Source organism: Triticum aestivum, chromosome 6A (genome assembly GCF_018294505.1).
Source record: "Triticum aestivum cultivar Chinese Spring chromosome 6A, IWGSC CS RefSeq v2.1, whole genome shotgun sequence".
In the NCBI taxonomy this organism is placed as follows: Eukaryota; Viridiplantae; Streptophyta; class Magnoliopsida; order Poales; family Poaceae; genus Triticum; species Triticum aestivum.
In genome coordinates this window covers 143,402,617-143,429,931 of record NC_057809.1, presented here as the reverse complement: position 1 = coordinate 143,429,931, position 27,315 = coordinate 143,402,617, and positions in this window count along the sequence as shown.

The following is a 27,315-nucleotide window of genomic DNA, read 5'->3' as shown; positions in this document are numbered from 1 at the left end:
TCTTGTGCATGCACACGCCCGCATCCCTCTCACCCTCCCTCAGCATTCTCTAGCTCCATCACGCAAATTCGTCTTTTCACTTTAGGTCGTTCACCCACGGTGTGTGTAGGCCCCCCAGCTCCTTCTTTACGGCACACATCGATCGATATGCCTCTCTAGCCAGGTGTGCCTAGCACAAACACAAGCTTCCCCTCTTCTCTTGTCACCGTCCATGCCTCACTCCCACCACTCTTTTCATCGTTCTCGTACTCGCACACTCCTCCCCCTCGATATAGTATGCCTCTCGTACCACCTCCTACATGCATCCCTCTCTCTCTATCCTTCTCCTCGTGCCTCATTTGCTTCTAACACACACATGCATGTATACCGATCGATCTCCCAACATATACCTAGATCGACTTTAACTACCCCCCCCATCGATCGACGTACCTCACAAGTTATGTCTCTCCTTTATCTTACAAAGGGCGATTGATCTTCCTATGTAGTTACGTCTGCTTACCACAGCCACATCGTCCCCCCTCATCATTCGTGCATGCCTCCTGACCCGTCTCTCACACGCACGTGCACAGACAACAAGCAGCCATCTCCTCTCTTATTGATATTGCGGGCGTGCCCTCCGTTTGTCTAGCAAGCCTATCCCACCATTTGTTAGAAGCAACTCCACTACCACCCCCTCCAACACTCTAGCTCTGTCTCTCTCCCAACCTTATTCATCTCCTGCACATATGCATGGATGCCGATCGATCTCCCTTAATACATGAGGCAGATCGATCTCCTTAATACATGAGGTAGGCCTCTCTCCTCCTCCACACATATACCAGCCATTGTACCTCTATAGTTAATTGGGCCTCCCTCTTCCCCCACCACACACCGATAGTCGAGCGCTGCAGGTAGGTATCCATGCCACAGAGACAAACTGCACATGTCCCATCTCACGTTCCAGTAGGCCAGCCACTCTATATCTTTGACGTGGGCACACACAAATTCGATGGCACTCTTTATCGATCGCGCGCGCGCACACACACACACATCATCCCTCTCTTCGATTCTATGGACACCTCAAGCCGATGATACCTCCACTCTCTTCTCGTGGATCGCCCCCTCTATATATATGTTATATCCAGGACTCTATTTCACACACATTGCATATGTTAAATTTTTTGATTGACCCCCCCCCCAAAAAAAACTCTCAAGAACCCACACACTATATCTCTCTAGGTTTGTATCTCTCTCACACAACCCCACGTAGGTGGTGTACGTATACAAGAAGAGAATAGGTGCACCGTGCACGTACTCACGCTTCGTGCCCAGCCACACCCGCGCGGGTACACGGTGGAGCTCATTTCTCCGCAGAAGCTGAATTTGTTTTTGAAACATCAAGTGGCCAGAGACTCGAAAACTTATTTGCCCATTAGTGACTTGTCAGGGCGGTGGATTTTAGTTTGTACGATAATGCTGCATCCACCTAAAGTAACGAAAGTTCTTACGTAAACTTCCTAGTAATTCCCTCTTCGTAGGTGCAGCATTACTCCTAACATTTGTAATATCAGTTTGAAACTTGTAATATTGCCGTGTCCTATTCCTGCGTTTTCAAAATCCTGCGAATCAAACAGGTCCTGAGTTGGTGATGATGTTGTGCCTCCCATCTTTCACCAATAGCCGTCGGATCTAGATCTGACGCATACAAACCAAGCTTCTCCATTTTTGCAAAAAGATGCCCGCACTTGTTCCCTATTTACAAACAACTCCTTGTCTCTCACAATCTAGGAGTAGAAGGCCGTGGAAAAATCTGGCGCGATGGCCGCTGCCGGAGCCGTCCACCCCCAATCTTGGTGTTCCGTGCAATGCACGGGCATCTACGCACGGGAAATTATGTCGAACAGGGCTAGTTGTAAGCAGGCTAGCTCTACAGCCATGATGATAGTGACTGCAGACGGTGAGGCTGACTATGGTATGCCGAACACGGCGCCTATACTCAGGTGTCATCTCCGGCGCAGGGTCTTGTCACTTCACTGTGAGGAGCAGCACGTAATAATTTGACCAACGGGTAGTACAGTGCTAGTACTCCTACTACTACATTGGTAGTACTACTACTAGTACTAGTAGCACCACCGTCTGGATTTAGGAGTACTACCACGTCCACCGGCACCGAGGAACGTCTCCAGGTAGTATTGCTTGAGGCCGCCAGGGCGAGGGGCCGCTTGGACGACAGCTTCGTCTCCTTGTTCGACGAGGTCCTCGTCGGTTTCCTCGACAAGTTCACCGTCGTCAAGAAGCTTGCGGACGACTTTGACGTAAGCCTCCAGCCGACGCGCCCAGGCTCTGCGATGCCCGCCACCCTCAACGGCCACTATGGTAACAACCTCTTCGACGCACTGGTGGCCCTGCGACTGCCCGCCGTCGCGCCGGAGAATGTCCACCTCGAGGTCGCGCTCGCCGCGCAGCGCCTGGCGCAGCAAGACACCATCGACATAATCACCCACGTCTACGCGCAAATCGTCCACAAGGACTACTACATGCAAGAGGAGGACGATAGGACGCTGGCCTTCTTGGAGCGCAGGGCAACCTTGGACGCACTGTTCAGAAGCACGTTGAGCTCGCCGCCAACGCCGCTGCTCCTCACACGTCGGTTGGTGACCCGGCGCACTAGGGCGTGAGGATGTCGTTGAACGTTGATGGATCCGTATGTATTTTTATCTTTCCGTCAAATCCATGTAGTAGTATATGATACTACAGTAATTATCTTGTCGGATGGCTGAGAAAACAGGAGGGAGAAGAGATGGCTGTAGCACGGACTCCAAGAAAATTGGTGTCGGATGGGACTCGTGTGGGTGGCGTGTGCCGTACTGCTAGACGTGAATGCTACTGAGTTATGGCCCATGCCACCCCACTATATCGAGGTACGTAGAACAAATTTCCTGCAGTCCGTGCTCAGCCCTCCTCTATCTCTCTTCTCAGCCAGCCAGCGGACGCGCGGAGCCCATCGTCTGTTTGCTCACATGCGGCCCCACATGTCAGTGAAAACGCAAGAGGACCCACTGAACCTGCACATCTTTCACCTCGACGTGCTGGTGATGAAAAACAAATCCAATAAAGATCTTCGGTGGCCGCTTTTGGAGTTACTCAAGAGTAGTAAGATTCTATTTACAGTTTAACCCAAGATGCACATCTCGTGGCTTCAACTACCACTCTATTTTCTTTCATGACACGACCTGGATGCTGGATGTCCCACGTGTCGGCAAAAGGAGGAAGAACCCGACCAAATCTTCGGTTCTGCTATCGGATGAGATTAGTGCACTTGTTGATACTCCTACTAGAATAGAGGCTAGACATGAGACTAGATGCGAGGAAGCAACGTCTACTTCTTTACACTCGAAGAAGAAAGAAGCACGCAAGATCGAGCCTCCGCAGATCAACAATGAATGCATCGAGAAGGCACTAATCCAACTTACAGGAGTAGTAAAATGTATTCTTGTGGTTCTTGTTTTCTTTGGTCTTGCTTTTCTAGTCAAAATTATCGTTGGAGTTCGTGCAAAACGGAGGTCCGTTTGGGGTCGTGCGTTGGAGTTGGCCTTACAAGTGGGACCGCAGTTAAGGAAACCGACTATCGGCAAACCCCCACCTCGCCCGCCGCGCGATGGCTGAAGTTAGAGAAACGACGAGGTTGAAGAGATTGCTCTAGCACGGACTCCAAGAAATAATATGGTGTCAGATGGATGTCGTGGTGGTGGCGTGTGCCGTACTCCTGGACGTGAATGCTTGTTCTGGCCCATGCCACCCTACTACTCCTACTACTTACTCCTACTAGTATATAGTATACTAGTATCGAGGATTCGAGGTGCTGGTTACGTACAACGAACACATTAACATATGGCTACAGTAAAAACACCCGCCCGACGCGCGAAGCATGTGAAGCTAGTACAAATTTAGAGAAGCGACTCGAAAGCCATTCATAAATTTAGTAAGTTTATCACAGGCATATCATTTTATTACATACAACAGGTCATCAACCCACATCGACAACGAGGATACATTATAAATACTAAAGTTTTCACCACACAACAAATAACAAGCCATGAAATGAACTTCAACTCAACCATTCCGCGGCGTTGGAAACGCTTGCTTTGAACCACAACTGATTCTCTGGGACGGGCCATCTGTTGTCGATCTGGAGACCAACGCAGGACCGATCATCCAGGCTGAAGCGGCCTACTATATCAGTACGAGGGTAGGGAACCACCCAAATGTCCGAGGTATAGACACAGTTGCTTCTCATAAATGTGTCAACAGCAGTTGGATCGCCTTTCACCATCATCGGATAGTTTTGTCCAAGGAAGAGCGAGTTTTCTCCAAGACTATCAATTCTGTGCCAGGGAGAAGGAGTTGGCGCTAGCACACTAGTATCCATCCCGAATACCATGCAACGGGTGTTGGAATAGGTCCGGAGAGTGCGACCATGGGAGACACCTGCTTCCTTACCAGTATCAGTGGGTTGTATACACACAAGAAGAGGTGATCCATCGGAATTAGTTGCCAGGCGCCACAGAGTATATCGGCGCTGCTCGTCCTCATGCTCGTGATCATCACCATCGTCATCTCCCCCTTGGTTATAAAAATTTTCAAGTATAGGTGGTGGGATGTTCACAGGACCTTGGAAACACAAGAAGAAGGTTAATTAGTAAAGGGAAACTTGCTAACCCGCATGCATGTGGATGAAACAATTATAATTACGGTGGAAGACAAACGTACCGAAACTACTAGGATGCCATGCAAAAACAGTGCCACGAGTGGTGGCAGCAAACACAAGGCCCTCGTATTGAATTGCATCACAGTACTCATCCGTGTACAGAAACTGATTTTTGAGCAATATCCATCGAGTCGAACCACGAAGGACGGCAACAAGCTTGTCGAAGATAGCAACAACTTGATAGTTGTTGTAATTCCAAGAGCGGTTGGGAACTCGACAAATTGCTATCTTCCGTAGAAGACAGTCACCATGATCGTATTTGAACGTGCGTACATTACCGGTGTGCTCAACCTCTGGGCAGTGTGCTGAGATTTTTGGAAGTGGAACCCGGTGACGAGTGTACACATTCACAAGTTCCCACTCGCAGTTGGACCCAATGTAAACAACCCAATCTCCATTTGCGCCCGCCCAAGCCTTGCCCTCGAGCGATGGCATCTTAACATCATACGTATCATTATCAAGCGGCATCAACTGGCACAGGGCGAGGCCTCCGTCGTGCCGGCGCCAGTCATCAGGGTCACGGCGAAGAAGATAGGGGAGATCAAACCGCTCCTTGACTCTTGGGTTCTTTGTAATGATGTTATTAGTTGAGTCGAGAATGGGCTTGAACGAACCTGCCATGCTAGCCGAGGTGATGACGTCGCACCGATCAATGAGTTCCTCCACCACGTCATCTTTCAGATCGGGGCAAGAATAACGGGGTCGTTTCCGGCCTGTTCCCTCCATGGAGAAGACGATCGAACAATGGCAGAAGAAAGGGTGAAGGGCTGAAGGAAAATGGAGGAGGGAGAGGAAGAGCGTGCGACAGCAGTTCCAAATCGAGAGGGAAAGGCGAAGAGTCGGTGGACGGTTGCGAGTTTGCCACGGTTCACGAAGAGGCGCCCCGGCCTACACGTCCGTTCGGAAATACTCCTACTACTCGCCGTCGTCTCACTGATATGTTGGAACGGGACCACATGTCAACGAAACATGGTGTGTAATTTCTCGTGCAAAATTCGATCTGGCCGCGTTGGCCCGAGGTGCCGCATTAGTTATCGACCTTTATTTTTTTAATGGCGTGCCGATCAGTTTTGAAGCACGACTAACTGGTACTGTACGTGGAGAGGATGACAGCAGGGACCCGCCAAGGTCATGGCAGTACGCAAGCAAGTGCCTCCTTATTTCAAGCCAATAAAAAAATGGCTCCTCCTAGTGGATTTCTGACATCTGGGTCCCATGCCATTGTCAACGTAGTCAATAAACGAGAGAATTGCACAACGAGCGGCTGACACCAGGGACCCAGCAGCTCGCCCAGTTATTTTTGTTTTGGGTTAATTTGATAAATGCCACTCCAAATCTGGTGTATCCGAGAAATGCCACTGCAATTTCCAAACTTTGAAAAATGCCATTTCATGCCATTTCTAGTGGCATTTTTCGAAGTCTGGAGTGGCGTTTTTCAAAGTTTGCAAACTGCAGTGGCGTTTTTCAAAGTTTGCAAAAATTGCAGTGGCATTTTTCAAAGTTTGGAAATTGCAGTGGCATTTTTATGAATCGCCATAATTGGAGTGGCATTTATCTAATTTGTTTTTGAGACGGAAGCAGGGTGTCAACTGGGCTGTGCGGGACACTCTGGCCTGTCTAGACAGCCTTTTCTTTTATGTTTACCACAGACCAGCCCAGTAGTTTTTTTCTTTCTGAAAATGGCTAGCCCAGTTCTTTTGTGATTTGTCAAGTAAGTCGCTTTATCAGGCCTGCTGGGCTGCAAATCTTTCAAGACGAGGAGAGCTTCATTCGGCTGGCCGAGAAAATGGCCTATCAGTAATGAGAAATGGGCTGTACATTTTTAAAACACATCAAACCGGCAATTATTTTCAAATATCTTTTTTTCATTTCGAGATTTTAAATTGCATTGATTTTTATGCGTGGACAATTTATTGGATTTTATATTGATATACATTTATTTTTAAAATCAGTCTGAATGTGACTCGAAATTTCGGGATTAAAAACAGTTCAGACCGCACCGACATATGCAAAATTTCGTATAATTTTTTAACCGTGGCCACAATATGGGCTGTAATGCTAACATAAAGAATATGGGCTCCAAAAAAACCCGTAAGAATTAGCAAATGGGCTGTAAATTATTTGAAATAATGGCAGATGGGTGTATGCTGTTTTCCACAGATTTGAGGCTTTCCACAGATGGCCTGTATACTGTTGGATGTCCATCCAACGGCCGTCGTGCTTCTTCAATCTCTGCTCTTCCTGCTCCAGCCGCTCAAACAAGCGCCGGCGGGACTGCCTGCTCCCTCCTCCCCGCGGCCGGCTGTGCTGCCGCGCAGGCCTCACCGCCCCACCGTACTCCCATCGCTGGCCTAGCCATCCCTCTACTCACCCACACCTGCTGTTATTCTCCGGCGACGGCAGACGAACCAGTAAACCCTCGTACAGTCGTACTCCCCTCCGCGTGGGAAACAAAAACAACGGACGAGTCTTCCCTGCCTCCGTGTTGTTCCCTTCCTAGGCCTCGCCGTCGTCCACCGCCCTGGTGCTCTCGCCGTGGCGTGGTCAGCGTGGTCAACGACCGACATGCATCTGAAGTGGACTGTACGTGGAGAGGCTGACAGCTGGGTCCACGGCCGCACGCAAGGAAATGCCTCCTTATTACGCGCAAAATAATGATTTCCTCCACCTGACATCTGGGACCCACCGAAACGGCCTCTGTATTTCGTGAAAAAAATGTTACCGCCGCTGACAGCTCGGACCCACCAGCTATATCTTCGCACGCAAGGAAGTGCCTCCTTATTACGCACAAAAAATGAATACTCCCCCTGCTAGCTGGGACCCAGTATAGTGGGCCTACTAAGTTGACGGGGACGAAGGGCTTTGTCAACTTAGTCAATATGCACGATTCTAGCTCGACTGACCGTACGATGTCCATCCAACGGCCGTAGTGCTTCTTCAACCTCTGGTCTTCTTGCTCCAGCCGCCCAAAGCAGCGCCGGTCGTGCCGCCTGCTCCTGCCTCCCGTGGCCGGCTGTGCTGCCGCGGAGGCCTCACCGCCCCCATACTACTCCCACCGCTGGCCAGGCCATCCCTCCACTCCACTCACCCACACCCCCTGTTATTCTGCGGCGACGGCAGCGCAGCCGAACCAGTGAACCCTCGTACTCCTCTCCGCGTGGGCATCCACTGCCGCGTCTTCCCCGGCTCCGCGTCGTCCCCTTCCTAGGCCTCGCCGTCGTCCACCGCCGTGGTGCTGTCGGCGCGGCGTGGTCAATGTGGTCAACGACCGAATTCCATCGGAAGAATACTGTACGTGGAGAGGCTGACAGCTGGGTCCACGGCAGCCGCAAGGAAGTGCCTCCTTATTACGCGGAAAATAATTATTCCTCCACCTCACAGCAGGGACCCACCGGACGCCCACCAGTATATCGCGAAAAAAACGTTTGCCCCTGACTGCTGGGACCCACCCGACGGGCCACCGTATTTCGCGAAAAAAACGTTCCCCCTGCTGTCAGCTCGGACCCACCGGAAGTGCCTCCTTATTACGCACAAAAAATGAATACCCCCTGCTAGCTGGGACCCACCTTAGTGGCAGGCTGACTTGTGGGCCTACTAAGTTGACGGGGACGGAGGGCTTTGTCAACTTAGTCAATATGCACGATTCTAGCTCCAGTGACCGTACGATGTCCATCCAACGGCCGTAGTGCTTCTTCAACCTCTGGTCTTCTTGCTCCAGCCGCCCAAACCAGCGCCGGTCGTGCCTCGTGCTCCTGCCTCCCGTGGCCGGCTGCGATGCGGCGGAGGCCTCACCGCCCCCTACTACTCCCACCGCTGGCCAGGCCATCCCTCTACTCACCCACACCCCCTGTTATTCTGCGGCGACGGCAGCCTCACACCGCAGCGAACCAGTGAACCCTCGTACTCCTCTACGCGTGGGCATCCACTGCCGCGTCTTCCCCGGCTCCGCGTCGTCCCCTTCCTAGGCCTCGCCGTCGTCCACCGCCCTGGTGCTCTCGGCGCGGCGTGGTCAACGTGGTCAAGGAACGGCTTCCATCGGACGTGGACTGTACGTGGAGAGGCTGACAGCTGGGTCCACGGCCGCAGCAAGGAAGTGCCTCCTTATTACGTGCAAAATAATTATTCCTCCACCTGACAGCGGGGACCCACCGGACGGGCCACCAGTATTTTGCGAAAAAAATCTTTTCCCCCTGACTGCTGGGACCCACCGGACGGGCCACCGTATTTCGCGAAAAAAACGTCCCCCCCCCCCGCTGTCAGCTCGGACCCACCGGAAGTGCCTCCTTATTACGCACAAAAAAATGAATACTCCCCCGGCTAGCTGGGACCCACCTTGCTGGGAGGCTGACTTGTGGGCCTACTAAGTTGACGGGGACGAAGGGCTTTGTCAACTTAGTCAATATGAACGATTCTAGCTCCAGTGACCGTACGATGTCCATCCAACGGCCGTAGTGCTTCTTCAACCTCTGGTCTTCTTGCTCCAGCCGCCCAAAGCAGCGCCGGTCGTGCCGCATGCTCCTGCCTCCCGTGGCCGGCTGTGCTGCCGCAGAGGCCTCACCGCCCCCTACTATTCCCACCGCTGGCCAGGCCCTGCGGCGACGGCAGCCTCACACCGCAGCCGAACCAGTGAACCCTCGTAGTCCTCTCCGCGCGGGCTTCCACTGCCGCGTCGTCCCCTTCCTAGGCCTCGCCGTCGTCCACCGCCGTGGTGCTCTCCGCGCGGCGTGGTCAACATGGTCAAGGAACGACTTCCATCGGAAGAGTACTGTACGTGGAGAGGCTGACAGCTGGGTCCACGGCCACAGCCCAGTTTTTTTGTGATTTGCCAAGTAAGTCGCTTTGTCAGGCCTGTTGGGCTGCAAATCTTTCAAGACGAGGAGAGCTTTCATTCGGCTGGCCGAGAAAATGGCCCATCAGTAATGAGAAATGGGTTGTACATTTTTAAAACACATCAAACCGACAATTAGTTTCGAATATCTTTTTTTTCATTTCAAGGTTTTAAATTACATTAATTTTTATGCGTGGATAATTTGTTGGATTTTATATTGGTATACATTTATTTTTAAAATCAGTTTGAATGTGAGTCAAAATTCCGGGATTAAAAACAGTTTGGACCGCACCGAAATATGCAAAATTTCGTATAATTTTTTAACTGTTGCCACAATATGGGCTGTAATGCTAATAAAAAGAATATGGGCTCCAAAAAAACCTTAAGAATTAGCAAATGGGTTGTAAATTATTAGAAATAATGGCAGATGGGATGTATGCTATTTTCCATAGATTTGAGGCTTTCCTAAAAAAAGGTTGACGCACAAGCACTGACTGTTGGATGTCCATCCAACGACCGTCGTGCTTCTTCAATCTCTGTTCTTCCTGCTCCAGCCGCTCAAACAAGCGCCAGCGGGACTGCCTGCTCCCTCCTCCTCGCGGCCGGCTATGCTGTCGCGCAGGCCTCACCGCCCGACCGTACTCCCATTGCTGGCCTAGCCATCCCTCTACTGACCCACACCTGTTGTTATTCTCCGGCGATGGCAGACGAACCAGTAAACCCTCGTACAGTCGTACTCCCCTCCGCGTGGGAAACAACTGTCGAGTCTTCCCTGCCTCCGTGTCGTCCCCTTCCTAGGCCTCGCCGTCATCCACCGCCCTGGTGCTCTCGGCGCGGCGTGGTCAACATGGTCAAGGAACGACTTCCATCGGACGTGGACTGTACGTGGAGAGGCTGACAGCTGGGTCGACGGCCGCAGCAAGGAAGTGCCTCCTTATTAAGCGGAAAATAATGATTCCTCCACCTGACAGCTGGGACCCACCGGACGGGCCACTGTATTTCGCGAAAAAAACGTTTCCCCCTGACTGCTGGGACCCACCAGCTACATCTTCGCATGCAAGGAAGTACGTCCAGGCAAAAAAAAACGATTCGCCCCCTGACTGCTGGGACCCACCAGCTACATCTTCGCAGGCAAGGAAGTGCCTGACAGTCGGGACCCACCTGGTCGAAGCGCACGTAGCATTGTCATTCTGGTCGCGAACGTGTACGTACATACTGGTCGATGTAGAGGCGCACACGTGTCGTAGTAGAGGCGCGCACGTGTCGTAGTAGAGGCAAGTACATAGCATGTACATGTACGTACATCGGCCAGGGTGCAAGAAAGAAAATACGGCCACGTATGTGTACATACGGGAGGGGTCTCGAACGCCTACTCGCGCATACGTACGGCGAGGGCTCGTGTACATGGCTGGGTCGGAACAGAGAAACAACGTCGTCGTCGTGTTCATGGGGAGGCAACGGAATGCGTCGTGTTCATGGGGAGGCAACAGAATGTGTCGTGTTCATCGGGAGGCAATGGAATGCGTCGTGTTCATCGGGAGGCAACGAAATGCATCATGTTCATCGGGAGGCAACGGAACGCGTGGGAGCCAACCGGCTGGGTCGGAACGGAATGTGTGGTCATGTTCATCGGGAGGGCTTGGACGGAACAGGCGATGGAAACAAGGCCTGGCGTACTGCACAACAGAGGAAACGGACCTCCTACGTTCAGAACGGGGTCCTGTTGATCGGGAGGGGTCTGGCGTACCGCAAAACAGAGGAAACGGACCTCCTACGGTCGAAACGGGGGTCCTGTTGATCGGGAGGGGTGTGGCGTACCGCAAAAGAGAGGAAACAGACTTGTGTTGGAGTGCTACGGTCGAAACGGGGGTCCTGTTCATCGGGAGGGGTGTGGCGTACCGCAAAACGGGACTCCACGAGATACTGTTCATCTCCACCGTCGACCCCCTCCAGCCTCCACGAGCTACTGTTCATCCACCGTCGACCTCCTCCAGCCTCCACCTGCGACTGTTCATCCACGGGCTCCTGTTCATCCAGCCTCGAACGCGCGCTACTCCACCGGCTACTGTTCAACCAGCCCTCTCCACGGGCTCCTGTTCAACCACCCCTCCACGGGCTACTGTTCATCCTGCCCTCCACCGTCTACTGTTCATCCTGCCCTCCACGGGGTGGTCCTGTTCATCCAGCCCTCCATGGGGTCCTGTTCATCCAGCCCCAACCGGCTCGATCAATCGGGGTCCTGTTCATCCAGAGGCAACACCACGGGGTCCTGTTCATCCACCCCCACCGGGAACTGTTCATCCAAACCCCCCGCAACACTCACTGTTCATCCAAAGGCAGCATCGATCGGCTTCCGTTAGCAGCAGTAGCAAAGGAATCGCTCGATCAGGTTCAGTTAACAGCCATCGATCGATCGCTCGGGTTCAGTAATGCGTAGCCTGCAATACAATCGCTCGGGTTCAGTTAGAGCCCAACGCCTCACTCGGGTTCAGTTAGAGCCAACGCCTCGCACACACGCACGTACGTGTACGAGAGAAACGCGCATCGCTCGGCCCCCGACCTCCCACTGTAACCGGGAACTCCCCGAAATTTTCCTCCCTCTTGCTTCTACCACAATTTTTCCCATCATGGACGGCCCAAAGAATGTCATGCAACTGCATCTTCGGCCCGCCCAGGACGAAAAGCCCATTTTCTGTCATGATTTTTTGTCATAGAAGTAGGAGCCCACCACATCTATGATGATTCAGGGTTTTTTCACAATTATCGTCATAGAAGTGTCATATGTATGACACACAAAAAATTCGTTTGGCCCAAAATGTCACGGATGTGTCTTTGTTTTGTAGTGTCTACTCAGCCAGAATCCGAACACAGCTCGGATCACATCCGACCAGTGTCCTCGGATCCGACCTCGTAGGTTCCTTCCCTTAAGCGCGTGACCCCTTAGGTTCAAGCTGGCTTGGTCACAGTTCGGATCACCTCCGAACTGCACGGTTGGTAGCGGCCCCTAGCAAGGCATGCCAAACACCAGGCAGACTATGAAGTTGGTTAGGCGAACCTGTACATCATACTTCCATTCCTTTTGCCACACGATATATGTTGTCGGGCTCAAGGCGAGTCTGTCATCCTTGTGCTAGCCCGACCTCTTTCTCATTCCAGTGATGCCGACCACAAACCAAATTATCTAATAATCCTTGTCGCATGGCCATGCTTATCCCGGTCGGATCACACGAGGGGCCTAGAGTATATCTCTCCCGATCGGAGGGGCAAATCCCATCTTGCTCGACCATGTCTCGCAGCATGGGTCTGGACAAGCCCGAAACCTACCTTTGTAACTACCCAGTCACGGAGTAGCGTTTGGTTGGCCCAAAGCAAGTCTGTCATTGATACGTCTCCGTCATATCTATAATTTTTGATTGTTCCATGCCAATATTATACAACTTTCATATACTTTTGGCAACTTTTATACTATTTTTGGGACTAACATATTGATCCAGTGCCCAGTGCCAGTTCCTGTTTGTTGCATGTTTCTTGTTTCGCAGAATATCCATATCAAACGGAGTCCAAACGGGATAAAAATGGACAGAGAATATTTTGGAATATTTGTGAAATATGGGAAGAACAATTAACGCGAGAAGGTGCCCGAGGGGGCCACGAGGCAGGGGGCGCGCCCCTCACCCTCGTGCCCCCCCCTTAAGGTGGTTGCTGCTCTTCTTTGGCCGCAAGAAAGCTAATTTTCGGAGAAAAATCTGGGTGAAGGTTTTAATCCAATCGGAGTTATGGATCTCCAGATATATAGGAAACGGTGAAAGGGCAGAATCCCGGAGCGCAGAAACAAAGAGAGACAGATCCAATCTCGGAGGGGCTCTCGCCCCTCCCATGCCATGGAGGCCATGGACCAGAGGGTAAACCCTTCTCCCATCTAGGGAGAAGGTCAAGGAAGAAGAAGAAGAAGGAGGAGGGCTCTCTCCCCCTCGCTTCCGGTGGCGCCGGAACACCGCCGGGGGCCATCATCATCACCGCAATCTACACCAACACCTCCGCCATATTCACCAACATCTCCATCACCTTCCCCCCTCTATCTACAACGGTCCACTCTCCCGCAACCCACTGTACCCTCTACTTGAACATGGTGCTTTATGCTTCATATTATTATCCAATGATGTGTTGCCATCTTATGATGTATGAGTAGATTTTCGTTGTCCTATCGGTGGTTGATGAATTACTATGATTGATTTAATTTGCTTGTGGTTATGTTGCTTGCTACCTCTTGAGCACTGTGTTGGTTTTCCCTTTAAGAAGAAAGGGTGATGCAGCAGAGCAGCGTAAGTATTTCCCTTAGTTTTTGAGAACCAAGGTATCAATCCAGCAGGAGGCCACGCACGGGTCCCTCGCACCTACACAAACAAATAAACTCCTCGCAACCAACGCGATAAAGGGGTTGTCAATCCCTTCACGGTCACCTACGAGAATGAGATCTGATAGATATGATAAGATAATATTTTTGGTATTTTATGATAAAGAGAAATAAAGATGCAAGTAAAATAAATGGCAAAGGAAATAACTAAGTATTGGAAGATTAATATAATGGAAAATAGACCCGAGGGCCATAGGTTTCTCTAGAGGCTTCTCTCGAGAGCATAAGTATTACGGTGGGTGAACAAATTACTGTTGAGCAATTGACAGAATTGAGCATAGTTATGAGAATGTCTAGGTATGATCATGTATATAGGCATCACGTCCGAGACAAGTAGACCGACTCCTGCCTGCATTTACTACTATTACTCCACACATCGACCGCTATCCAACATGCATCTAGAGTATTAAGTTCAAGAGAACAGAGTAACGCTTTAAGCAAGACATGATGTTGAGGGATAAACTCATGCAATATGATATAAACCCCATCTTGTTATCCTCGATGGCAACAATACAATACGTGCCTTGCTGCCCCTACTGTCACTGGGAAAGGACACCGCAAGATTGAACCCAAAGCTAAGCACTTGTCCCATTGCAAGAAAGATCAATCTATTAGGCCAAACCAAACTGATAACTCGAAGAGACTTGCAAAGATAACTAATCATACATGAAAGAATTTAGAGAAGATTCAAATATTGTTCATAGATAGGCTTGATCATAAACCCACAATTCATCAATCTCAACAAACACACCGCAAAAGAAGATTACATCAAATAGATCTCCACAAGAGAGGGGGAGAACTTTGTATTGAGATCCAAAAAGAGAGAAGAAGCCATCTAGCTAATAACTATGGACCCGTAGGTCTAAAGTAAACTACTCACACTTCATCGGAGAGGTTATGGTGTTGATGTAGAAGCCCTCCATGATCGATACCCCATCCGGCGGAGCTCCGAAAAAGGCCCCAAGATGGGATCTCGTGGATACAAAAAGTTACGACGGTGGAATTAGGGTTTTGGCTCCGTATCTGGTAGTTTGGGGGTACGTAGGTATATATAGGAGGAAGGAGTACGTCGGTGGAGCAACATGGGCCCCATGAGGGTGGAGGGCGTGCCTGGGGGGGGGGGGGGGTAGGCGCGCCCCCTACCTCGTGCCTTCCTGGTTGATTGCTTGACGTAGGGTCCAAGTCCTCTGGATCATGTTCGTTCCGAAAATCATGTTCCGAAGGTTTCATTACGTTTGGACTCCGTTTGATATTCTTTTTCTGTGAAACTCTGAAATAGGCAAAAAACATCAATTTTGGGTTGGGCCTCCGGTTAATAGGTTAGTCCCAAAAATAATATAAAAGTGTATAATAAAGCCCAATAATGTCCAAAACAGGATATAATATAGCATGGAACAATAAAAAAAATATAGATACGTTGGAGACGTATCAAGTATCCCCAAGCTTAATTCCTGCTCGTCCTCGAGTAGGTAAATGATAAAAACTGAATTTTTGATGTGGAATGCTACTTGGCATAATTTCAATGTAATTCTCTTAATTGTGGTATGAATATTCAGATCCGAAAGATTCAAGACAAAAGTTAAAATTGACATAGAAATAATAATACTTCAGGCATACTAACTAAGAAATTATGTCTCTTCAAAATAACATGGCCAAAGAAAGTTGTCCCTACAAAATCATATAGTCTGGCTATGCTCCATCTTCACCACACAAAGTATTTAAATCATGCACAACACCGATGACAAGCCAAGCAATTGTTTCATACTTTTAGTGTTCTCAAACTTTTTCAATCTTCACGCAATACATGATTGTGAGCCATGGACATAGCACTATAGGTGGAATAGAATGGTGGTTGTGGAGAAGACAAAAAGGGAGAAGATAGTCTCACATCAACTAGGCATATCAACGGGCTATGGAGATGCCCATTAATAGATATCAATGTGAGTGAGTAGGGATTGCCATGCAACGGATGCACTAGAGCTATAAGTATATGAAAGCTCAACAAAAAGAACTAAGTTGGTGTGCATCCAACTTGCTTGCTCACGAAGACCTAGGGCATTTTGAGGAAGCCCATCGTTGGAATATACAAGCCAAGTTCTATAATGAAAAATTCCCACTAGTATATGAAAGTTATAGCATAGGAGACTCTCTATCATGAAGATCATGGTGCTACTTTGAAGCACAAGTGTGGAAAAAGGATAGTAGTATTGCCCCTTTTTATTTATCTACTCTTTTTTTGGGCCTTTGTAACGCCCTCGAATGCGGCTATATCTCCCACGTGTCGAAGCACGACTTAGAGGCATAACCGCATTGAAAGCAATGTCGCAAGTGAGGTAATCTTCGCAACAACCCATGTAATACAATAAGGGAAAGTGATACATAGTTGGCTTACACTCGCCACTTCACACAAATACATGAATAAAGCATTACAACATCCAGATACAATCAAGGTCCGACTACGGAAACAAAATAAAAGAAGACTACCCCAAATGCTACACAGATCCCCGATCATCCCGACTGGGCTCCACTACTGATCAACTAGAACGAAACAACACAAAGGACAAGATCTTCATCGAGCTCCTCCTTGAGCTTGGTTGCGTCACCTGTTCGGTAACATCGGCACCTGCAAACTGGTTTTGGAAGTATCTGTGAGTCACAGGGACTCAGCAATCTCACACCCTCACGATCAAGACTATTTAAGCTTATGGGTAAGGTAAAGGTATGATGTGGAGCTGCAGCAAGCGACTAGCATATATGGTGGCTAACATATTCGCAAAAGAGAGCGAGAAGAGAAGGCAAAGCGCGGTCGAGAACTATGATCAAGAAGTGATCCTAGAACAACCTATGTCAAGCATAACTCCAACACCGTGTTCACTTCCCGGACTCCGCCGAGAAGAGACCATCACGGTTACACATGCGGTTGATGTATTTTAGTTAAGGTCAACTTCAGGTTTTCTACAACCGCACATTAACAAATTCCCATCCACCCATAACCGCGGGCACGGCTTTCGAAAGTTCAAGTCCCTGCAGGGGTGTCCCAACTTAGCCCATCACAAGCTCTCACAGTCAATGAAGGATATTCCTTCTCCCAAGAAAACTCGATCAGGCTCGGCATCCAGGTTACAAGACATCCTCGACAATGGTAAAACAAGTCCAGCAACACCGCCCGAATGTGCCGACAAATCCCGATAGGAGCTGCACATATCTCGTTCTCAGGGCACACTTAGATGAGCACTACGTACAACTAAAACCAACCCTCAAGTTTCCCCGAGGTGGCGCTGCAAGTGGCTCTGTTTGGACCAACACTCAAAGGAGCACTGGCCCGGGGGGTTAAAAAATAATGATGACCCTTGAGTCTGCAGAACCCAAGGGAAAGAAAAGGCTAGGTGGCGAATGGTAAAACCAATGTTGGGCATTGCTGGAGGAGTTTTATTCAAGGCGAACTATCAAGGGGTTCCCATTATAACCCAACCGCGTAAGGAACGCAAAATCCGGGAACATAACACCGATATGACGGAAACTAGGGCGGCAAGAGTGGAACAAAACACCAGGCATAAGGCCGAGCCTTCCACCCTTTACCAAGTATATAGATGCATTAATTAAATAAGAGATATTGTGATATCCCAACAAAATATCCATGTTCCAACAAGGAACAAACTTCAACTTCACCTACAACTAACAATGCTATAAGAGGGGCTGAGCAAAGCGGTAACATAGCCAAACAACGGTTTGCTAGGACAAGGTGGTTAGAGGCTTGGTTTAACAATATGGGAGGCATGATAAGCAAGTGGTCAGTATCGCAGCATAGGCATAGCAAAAGAGCGAGCAACTAGCAAGCAAAGATAGAAGTGATTTCGAGGGTATGGTCATCTTGCCTAAAATCCCGCAAGGAAGAAGAATGAGTCCATGAAGAAGACAAACTGACGTAGTCGAACGGGTCCTCACAAACGCGACGTTATCAGAACCAACCCGAAGAAGCAACACCGGAAAGGAGCAAACAACATAGTAAACAACCAACACATGAATCATGGCATGATGCACAATCAAGTATGATGCATGTCCGGTATAATGAAGCATGTCATGGCAAAATGCACAAACAATCCTACAAATTAAGTGGAGCTCAATATGCAACTCCGTTGCATATTGACGAAACACCACATTCAAGTTATTTAGTTCGGTCTCGTTTATGTACCCAACAATATTAAATGTTGATTAACAGACAAGGGGTGAAGCACAACAAAACTACCTATCTAAGCAAGTTTAAATGAGGCCGGAAACAACGAACAACAATTCCGGTAAATCCCCATATGCATATTTTAGGGTTTGGTACTGTTCTGCCCTAAACGCAATTTTAGAGTTGTTAAACATGCAAAGCAAGTACACCATGTTAAACTAGGCATTTTTCTACCCCATTTGCATATAAAGTTTATTAAATTCGGAGTTATGGTTATTTAGTTATGAATTAAAGCATTTTAACATGGCAATAGGCAAATTAATTCAAACAACAAGTTTAAACATTTTAAACATAGATGAAAGTGGCATATTATGAAACTAGATGAAATTCTAGTCATATTACATATAGAGATCATTTTAATCCGGTGCATGGTTATTTAATTATGAGCAATGCAAGAAAATGGCATTTCTGTAATATGCATGTTCAGGATATTTAGCAAAACGTCCAAGGAAAAAATGACCACGGGCTGAAAATGAACTGGCCCAGCAGTAAGAAAAAAAAGGAGGGGGTGCTTGGGGGCTGCTCACCATGGGTGTCGGTGTCAAAACCGGCGGATCTCGTGTAGGGGGTCCCGAACTGTGCGTCTAGGCCGGATGGTAACAGGAGACAAGGGACACGAAGTTTTACCCAGGTTCGGGCCCTCTCGATGGAGGTAAAACCCTACGTCCTGCTTATTTAATATTGATGATATGGGTAGTACAAGAGTAGATCTACCACGAGATCGAGGAGGCTAAACCCTAGAAGCTAGCCTATGGTATGATTGTTGATCTATATGTTGCCCTACGGACTAAAACCCTCCGGTTTATATAGACACTGGATAGGGTTAGGGTTACATAGAGTCGGTTACAATGGTAGGAGATCTTCATACCCGTATCGCCAAGCTTGCCTTCCACGCCAAGGAAAGTCCCTTCCGGACACGGGACGGAGTCTTCAATCTTGTATCTTCATAGTCTAAGAGTCCGGCTGAAGGTATAGTCCGGCCATCCGGACACCCCCTAATCCAGGACTCCCTCAGTAGCCCCTGAACCAGGCTTCAATGACGACGAGTCCGGCACGCATATTGTCTTCGGCATTGCAAGGCGGGTTCCTCCTCCAAGTACTTCATAGAAGATTTTGAACACAAAGATAGTGTCCGGCTCTGCAAAATAAGTTTCCACATATTGCCATAGAGAGAATAATATTTACACAAATCTAATGTGCTGACGTATTCCATAGTGCGACATCACACCATGGCCAAGCTTTTATTCGAATCGTTTTGCCGTCCCATCTCAGTGCGTTATGCAAGGCGGTTTCCTTGGCACGTCTTGTTAAAGCAGAGATCGTGTCCCCTTATTCCGGGATTCTCATCAATACGGGCGTGGGTAACCCAACCGCACCATCGATTATGGCGCTTGGAGATAAGCGAGTTTTATCAGGCTGGTGGGGACATGTAGCTGCGTCCACCCATATAAGGGGATAAAGATCCACCCTTTCACCTACGCCTTCTTCCTCCTTCACCTATCCATTCTTGCGCACTCGAGCTCCAGCGCCCAAGTCCGCACTCCCAACCTCAACCTTCTCCAGCCATGTCTGGAGCGGGAGGCAAGTGGATGGTCTCCTCCGTCACGGCGGGACATATCAAAAAGCTGAGGAAGGCCGGATACCTGTCTAACGACATCGCGTACCGGCTCCTCGAAAAGGGGCAGCTCATCCCCACCCCTAGGCCCCATGAGAGGGTGGTGTTCCTCCCCCATTTCTTCCACGGACTGGGCTTCCCTCTCCACCCATTTGTCCGGGGGCTCATGTTCTACTACGGCATGGATTTCCACGATCTGGCCCCGAACTTCGTCCTCAACATCTCGGTGTTTATCGTCGTGTGCGAGGCCTTCCTCCGCATCCGCCCCCATTTCGGGCTCTGGCTCAAGACTTTCAACGTCAAGCCGAAGGTGGTGCGCGGCAGCCAGGCGGGGTGCGGAGGCGCCATGGTGGGCAAGATGGCCAACATCCTCTGGCTCGAGGGCTCCTTTGTGGAGACCCTGAAGGGGTGGCAATCGGGGTGGTTTTACATCACCGAGCCGCACAACGCCGAATGGGTCGCACCCCCTGAGTTCCGGTCTGGACCCCCAACGCGGCTCACGTCCTGGAAAGAGACGGGACTGTCGTGGGGTAAAAAAGGAGAGCTAGCCGGACTCCAAACATGCGTCAAAACCCTGGTGGACAAGAAGCTCAAACTTGTCAATGTAGTCCAGGTTATGCTCATCCGCTTGATCCTCCCGTGCCAACAACGGGCTTTCAACCTGTGGGAGTTCGACCCGGCGCGGCACCAGACTCTGAGCAGGCTCTTCGACACGACGTACGAAGATGCCTAGAAGATGCTTTTCAAGGGCGCCAAGGCTCCCTCATCCGCTACTGAGGATCGCGGATTCAGTGCGCAGCATCACGCTCTCGCGGTAAGCTGTTTTTTTTCTTTTACAGGGTATCAGTGTTTCATAGTTTGACTCCATGCGGGATCTAAACTCCCTTACCTTTGACAGGATTGGCAGGTGACATCCAGACAGATCAACTGTCCGGCTCCTCTGCCCGAAGCCCCAGCAGATGCTTGCTTGGCGAAGCTGCTAGTTCCGGCACCCTATGTGGTGCCGGAGAAGAAGGTCAAGAAGAAGGCCACAGGGACTCGAAAGAGTGCCCAACGCCCGGAGGTGTTGGATTCATCATCCGACGAATCCAAGACGCACTCCTCCCGCGAAGACGAGGAGGAGGAAGAAGAGACCCCTCCCCCTCCAATTGGGGAAGGGAAGAAAAGGAAGGCCACCCCAACTGGGGAGGCCGAAGGGTCCAAGAAGGGGAAAACCCTTCCTCCGGACTGCTCCACCGACGCCGACAACAGTGGAGAGGAGTGGGCGCCTAGGGCCAAGCCCCTGGCCAAATCGTAAGTATCCGGATACCAGAGTACTTCATAGTATTCGTTTATTGCGCAGCTTTCCCTCATGTCGAATATGTTTATGCAGCCCACCCAAAGACCGGCTCGACGCGTCGTCGAGCGGCTCACTGGACTCGTCGGACGTGAACTCACTTCCGACGGCTTCCTCCCCCCGCCCTACGGACGACACTGAAGTGTTGTCCCAACAGGTTCCAAGCCGGGAGGAGGTGGTCCTGGAGGCGCCGCAAGGCGACCTCCCGGACTCCAGGAGTAAAGGGGATGAAACCCCCTAGGGCTCCAAGTCCGGCTCTAGGCCGGACACCGCTCCGGAACCTTCAGAGGTTCCAGAGTCCGCATGGGGGACCTCCTTCCAAGAGGAGCAAGTCCGCCGTGCCGGCGGCCCCCGTCCAACCGGAGGCGCCGGACAATATGTTGGAGGCGCTCCAAGGCGCCTCCATCGACGAGGAGCACCGTGCCATTATGAGTGCGGTGGTCCAGAAGGTTCAGTCCGCCAAAAGCGGACTGACTGAAGCTTGTACTAGCCTTCTGACAGGCTTTGAGGTAAGTAAAGAATATGTAAATAATAGTACCGCATAGACAGTAGCCCCTGATGCTCTGTTTGGCGTTCGGGAAGAAAAGCCGAATACCGGATCAAATAAAATTTGCAGGAGTCCAACAAAAATGAGTCAATATGCATATGTAGGCTTCCCTGCTTGCGTCCGCCGCACTGACTGCGAAAGTGGACGCGCTAAAGTAGAACCTCGAGCGGTCCGAGCAAGAGCTCGAACGTGCCAAGAAGCAGCTCGAGGACAATGAAGGTAAGAAATACCTTGTTAAAAATATATATAAAAAGGTGCAATTGCAAAGAATGATAGGATTATCGTGGCTAATGTAGGGGCCACGTCTGAAGTGGCAACCCTTAAGCAAGCGCTGGTCGAGGCCAAGAAGAGTGCGGCCTCGGAGCGCACCGAGCGGGAGAAATATGAGGCCGAGGTTGGCAAGGTGCGGCAAGAGCTCCAGGCTCTCATGGAAAAACATGAGAGTTTGGAGCTTAACTCGAAGACGCAAGCGTCCGAGCTCGCGGTGGCTATTGAAAATGCCAAATCTGCCAAGGCCGAATCCCAGAAGACCCTCCAGGAGTTGGATGAGGTGAAGAAGAAGCGGCGGGTAAGGCATTCTTTATGCAAAGCAAACACATAAACGTGAGTTACTTGTTACTTACCCGAATCCGAAGCTCTCCAGGAGCGTTCGCAGATCTTCCCCGGAGTGTATCCGATGCCGCCGCATTCTGTCGAGCCGAGGAGGGCAGCTCGGCGGAGAAGGTGTTCTGGTCTCAGTACACTGAGGCCGGACACCCCGTGCCCCTGAGCGACCAGCTGAAGCAACTGGTCGAGCTCCACAAGGCGGCCGAACAGGCCATGAAGGGCCTCATTGTTCGGCTGTGGCCTGGAGGGGCTCTGCCTGGGAGCTATTTCGGGCTGGTGCGGCGGTTGGTGGAGGCCTGTCCAAGGCTCGAAGTCATCAAGCACTCCGCCTGCATTGAAGGTGCCCGTAGGGCCCCTGCCCGTGCGAAGGTGCACTGGGGCAAGCTGGACGCTGAGAAGCTGGTGAAGGACGGGCCACCGCCGGGGAAAGAGCATCGCAAGCCCGAGAATTATTATAAGGATGTTCTGAAGGGTGCCCGCCTTGTGGCGGATGAATGTTCTAGGGATGTAATTTTTGAGTGAAACTTGCTCGTTGTGTCCTGTGCGCTGAAAACTTGTTTATATGCGCTAAGCAATGTTGGTGGAATTTAAAATATTACCTTCTGTGCGGCTGTTTATCAATTCTGAGAGATGGCGAGTCATCGGCTTCTGCCCCCGTGCCGCTAGTGCTGGGGTGTTCGGGGATAAATCTGGCGCTCTTTTTCCCATGTTTGGGTCCTTCGAGGGAGGCGCTCAGCCCAACGAACAAGGCAATCGGACTATAATGCGTGAACACTCTCACTTAGCCATAGAATTCTATAATTTTAAATTTCAGCGAAGCCCCTGGTATTCGGAAGATCGAATTCGGGGCGCTATCCACGCCTTGGCCGGACAGAGCCGGCTCCTCGCCCTAAGCGGCATAAGTATTTAGGGACTCGAAAAAACCTCTCGAACAGCGACCAGCTCTCGCTTCATCATGACAGTTAGTTTTAGCTTTCTCCACTGAGGTGCTCGACCCAGCTCAACTGGGGCACAATCGCAGTGGTTCTCCTAGTGCTACCTTAGCCGATATAGCGGAACGTAAGGCACCAAAACATAGGAGCCGGGCAAACCCAACTATTGACCCAAGACATGATTCGGAGCCAATGCATATAATGTTATAAGTTCGGGGTGTCGCACTTGTTAAAGTGTTCGGACTTCTCACACCATATTGAGGGGTACTAAAGCCCCTGGCATATTTTAGCCGTACCAATGTGTACGGGTGCAACATGTCGTTAAGGAACATAAAGAAAAAGGGTAATGCAAAAATAGACGAAAGCTATGCATTGTTTATTAAGAAGGTGCACAATCAAGGCAGAATGATACAAGTAATGCGATAAGTGGAAGGTTGGACTAGTTAACATGTCCATTCCAGGGGCAAGCTGTGGAATAGTATGCGGAACGGGTATACTGCTCGTGATAGAGACCACCTGGGAGTTCCATAGTGCGGCGTGGCTTGTCTGCTTCCCTAGTTCTTGCATTGTTTGTGCGGCAATTGAACTGCCGAACAGGCCTTCCGAAGGATGAAGTCCTGAAAGTAAGAGAAAATTAAAAAATCGGCAGCCCCTGGTATGGTTTAAGCCGTGTATTGGGCGTGCCATGATGGTGCCCCTCCCCCTGTACCCATGGTATCTCTAGAGCGTAGTTATGTACGCGAAGTACTGGCATCGCCTTTTTGCGAGGGTTGGGGTTGGGGCCGCATTGCTACGCCTGCTCGGATTGTGCCAAGCGGTCTTGTTGTAGGTTACTTCGGGCGCGCTTGACGGCGTCCGGTCGTTTAGTGGCCGGACTGGAGAACTGCCTGGAAAGGCTGCTTTGAACTTCCGCTGCAAGGGCTGCCGTGTGCTCCTCCGTTCGGAGGGAGCGTTCGGTGTTTCCATTGACCGTAATTACTCCTCGAGGGCCTAGCATCTTGAGCTTAAGGTATGCGTAATGCAGTACCGCATTGAACTTAGCAAATGCGGTTCGCCCGAGCAGTGCGTGATAGCCACTGCGAAACGGGACTATGTCGAAGATTAACTCCTCACTTCGGAAATTATTCGGAGATCCGAAGACCACTTCAAGTGTCACTGAGCCTGTACAGTTGGCCTCTACACCTAGTATTACGCCTTTAAAGGTCGTTTTGGTGGGCTTAATCCTCGAGGGATCTATGCCCATTTTCCGCACTGTATCCTGGTAAAGCAGGTTCAGGCTGCTGCCGCCGTCCATAAGGACTCTAGTAAGATGAAATCCGTCAATAATTGGGTCTAGAACCAATGCGGCGAATCCGCCATGACGGATGCTAGTGGGATGGTCCCTTCGATCAAAGGTGGTCGGGCAGGAGGACCATGGGTTGAACTTTGGGGCGACTGGCTCTACCGCGTATACGTCCCTTAACGCACGCTTCCGCTCCCTTTTGGGGACATGGGTTGCGTATATCATGTTCACCATCCGCACTTGTGGGGGAAAACCCTTCTGTCCACTGTTGTTCGGCGCCCGGGGCTCTTCGTCGTCATCGCTATGCAGCCCCTTGTCCTCATTTTTGGCGTTTATCTTGCTTGCCTGCTTGAACACCCAACAATCCCTGTTGGTGTGATTGGCTGGCTTTTCGGGGGTGCCATGTATCTGGCATGAGCGGTCGAGTATTCGGTCCAAACTGGACGGGCCCCTAGGATTCCTTTTGAATGGCTTTTTTCGCTGACCGGATTTAGAGCCTCTGAATCCGGCATTAACTGCCGTATCCTCAGTATTGTCGCCGTTAATGCGGCGCTTCTGCTTGTTGCGACGTGACCTGCCACTACTGTCCCTGGTGTCTGAATTACCAGGGTTCTTGGTCATATTGTTGCTACGAGCAAGCCAGCTGTCTTCTCCCGCGCAAAAGTGGGTCATGAGTGTCGTGAGTGCTGCCATAGATTTCAGCTTTTCCTGTCCAAGGTGCCGGGCCAGCCACTCGTCACGGATATTGTGTTTGAAGGCTGCTAGGGCCTCAGCGTCCGGACAGTCGACTATTTGATTTTTCTTTGTTAGGAACCGTGTCCAGAATTGCCTGGCCGATTCCTCTGGCTGCTGAATTACGTGACTTAGGTCATCGGTGTCTGGGGGTCGCACGTAAGCGCCCTGGAAATTGTCGAGGAATGCGGCTTCCAGGTCCTCCCAACAACTGATTGATCCTGTTGGCAAGCTGTTAAGCCAATGCCGAGCTGGTCCTTTAAGCTTGAGTGGGAGGTATTTGATGGCGTGGAAATCATCGCCGCGGGCCATGTGGATATGAAGGAGATAATCCTCGATCCATACCGCAGGATCTTTTGTGCCATCATATGATTCGATGTTTACGGGTTTGAAACCCTCGGGGATTTAATGATCCATTATTTCGTCTGTAAAGCAGAGTGGGTGTGCGGCGCCTCTGTACTGGGCTATATCGTGACATAGCTCCAATGAGCCTTGTCTGCTGTGTTCGGCCCCGCCGACTTTGTGGTCGGCGTGATGGTTACCGTCTCGATCCGTGGGGCGCCCACACGATCCGTAGATCGATCTTGTTTGCCTTTCCTTGTCCTCCAACATGTCCCGTAAGTCCGGCGCATATTCCCGTGCCTTGGTACGGGGTGCGGCTTGAGTGGAGGGCCGAGAGGCCTCTCTGTCGCGACCACAAGGTGGTCGGTCGGCCGCATCAAGTGCTTCCTCCTCTAATTGGGGTAGCAACCTGCGCTTTGGGTAGCTCTTGGAGGGGCATTCGAGTTTATGCTCTTCGGCCACAAGGACTTCAGTCCATCTGCCGACTAGCAAATCTTGATCAGCCCTGAGCTGTTGCTGTTTTTTCTTGAGGCTTCTTGTCGTGGCCATAAGCCTGCGTTGAAAATGCTTTTGCTCGACGGGATCCTCTAGCACGATGAATTCATCGTCGTCGAGGCTTGCCTCGTCTTCGGAGGGAGGCATATAATTATCGTCCTTGACCTCTCTGTCTGCCGCTCTCTCGTGAGGGCTGGTTTCTCCATCCTCCTGCGCTAAATCTTGCTGGAGGGGGTTTTCTTTGGTGCTTTCCGGAGTATTATTATCTCTCGTGCTGGAATCACCTTGTTTGTTTTGGCGGGATTTTGAGCGGCGCCGCTGACGCCGGCGCTTAGGCTGTTTCTTGGAGGGGTCATCCTCCACTGCTCCATCGCCATCTCCCTCTTTTGGGGTGTCCACCATGTATATGTCATATGACGAGGTGGATTTCCAGGGCCTAGTAGGCGCTGGTTCTTCATCATCTCCTTCATCGGCGTCCATACCGTCGATGTATTCGGAGTCAAAGTCGAGCATGTCGGTTAAGTCATTGACAGTGGCTACAAAGTGGGTGGTGGGTGGGATTTGAATTTCTTCATCATCCGTACCCCAACCTTGCTGACCGTAGTTCGGCCAGGGCTCTCCTGATAAAGAGAGAGACTTCAGTGACTTCAGGATATCGCCGAAAGGCGAATGCTGAAAGATGTCCGCGGCGGTGAACTCCATGATCGGCGCCCAATCTGATTCGATTGGGAGGGGCGCGGAGGGTTCAGAGTCCGGAGAGGAGTCCGGCTCCTTGGAGTCACGAGCCTCGCAGAGTACAGGGTTGGTGTTTGGCTCAATCACCGTTGGGGTTGCAGCCCCCGAGGTGGCGTCCAACCGCCCATCCTCGATCAACGCAGTTGGCTCCGAATTAACGATCGGAGCCGATGCGAATGCGGCCTCTAGGGCACTGTTCGGCGGCAGAGCTAGATCATGCTCGTCGTGACAGTGCGGCGCGCTCGGTAGTGGCTCGAATCCGTCGAAGATCAAGTCCCCGCGGATGTCAGCCGTGTAGTTTAAACTTCCAAATCTGACTTGACAGCCAAGGGCGTAGATTTCGATCTGCTCCAGACGGCCAAGTGAATTCGCCCGCAGTGCGAAGCCACCGAAGACGAAGATCTGTCCGGGGAGGAAGGTCTCACCCTGGACTGCATCGCTATAGATGATCGTCGGAGCCATCGAGCCTG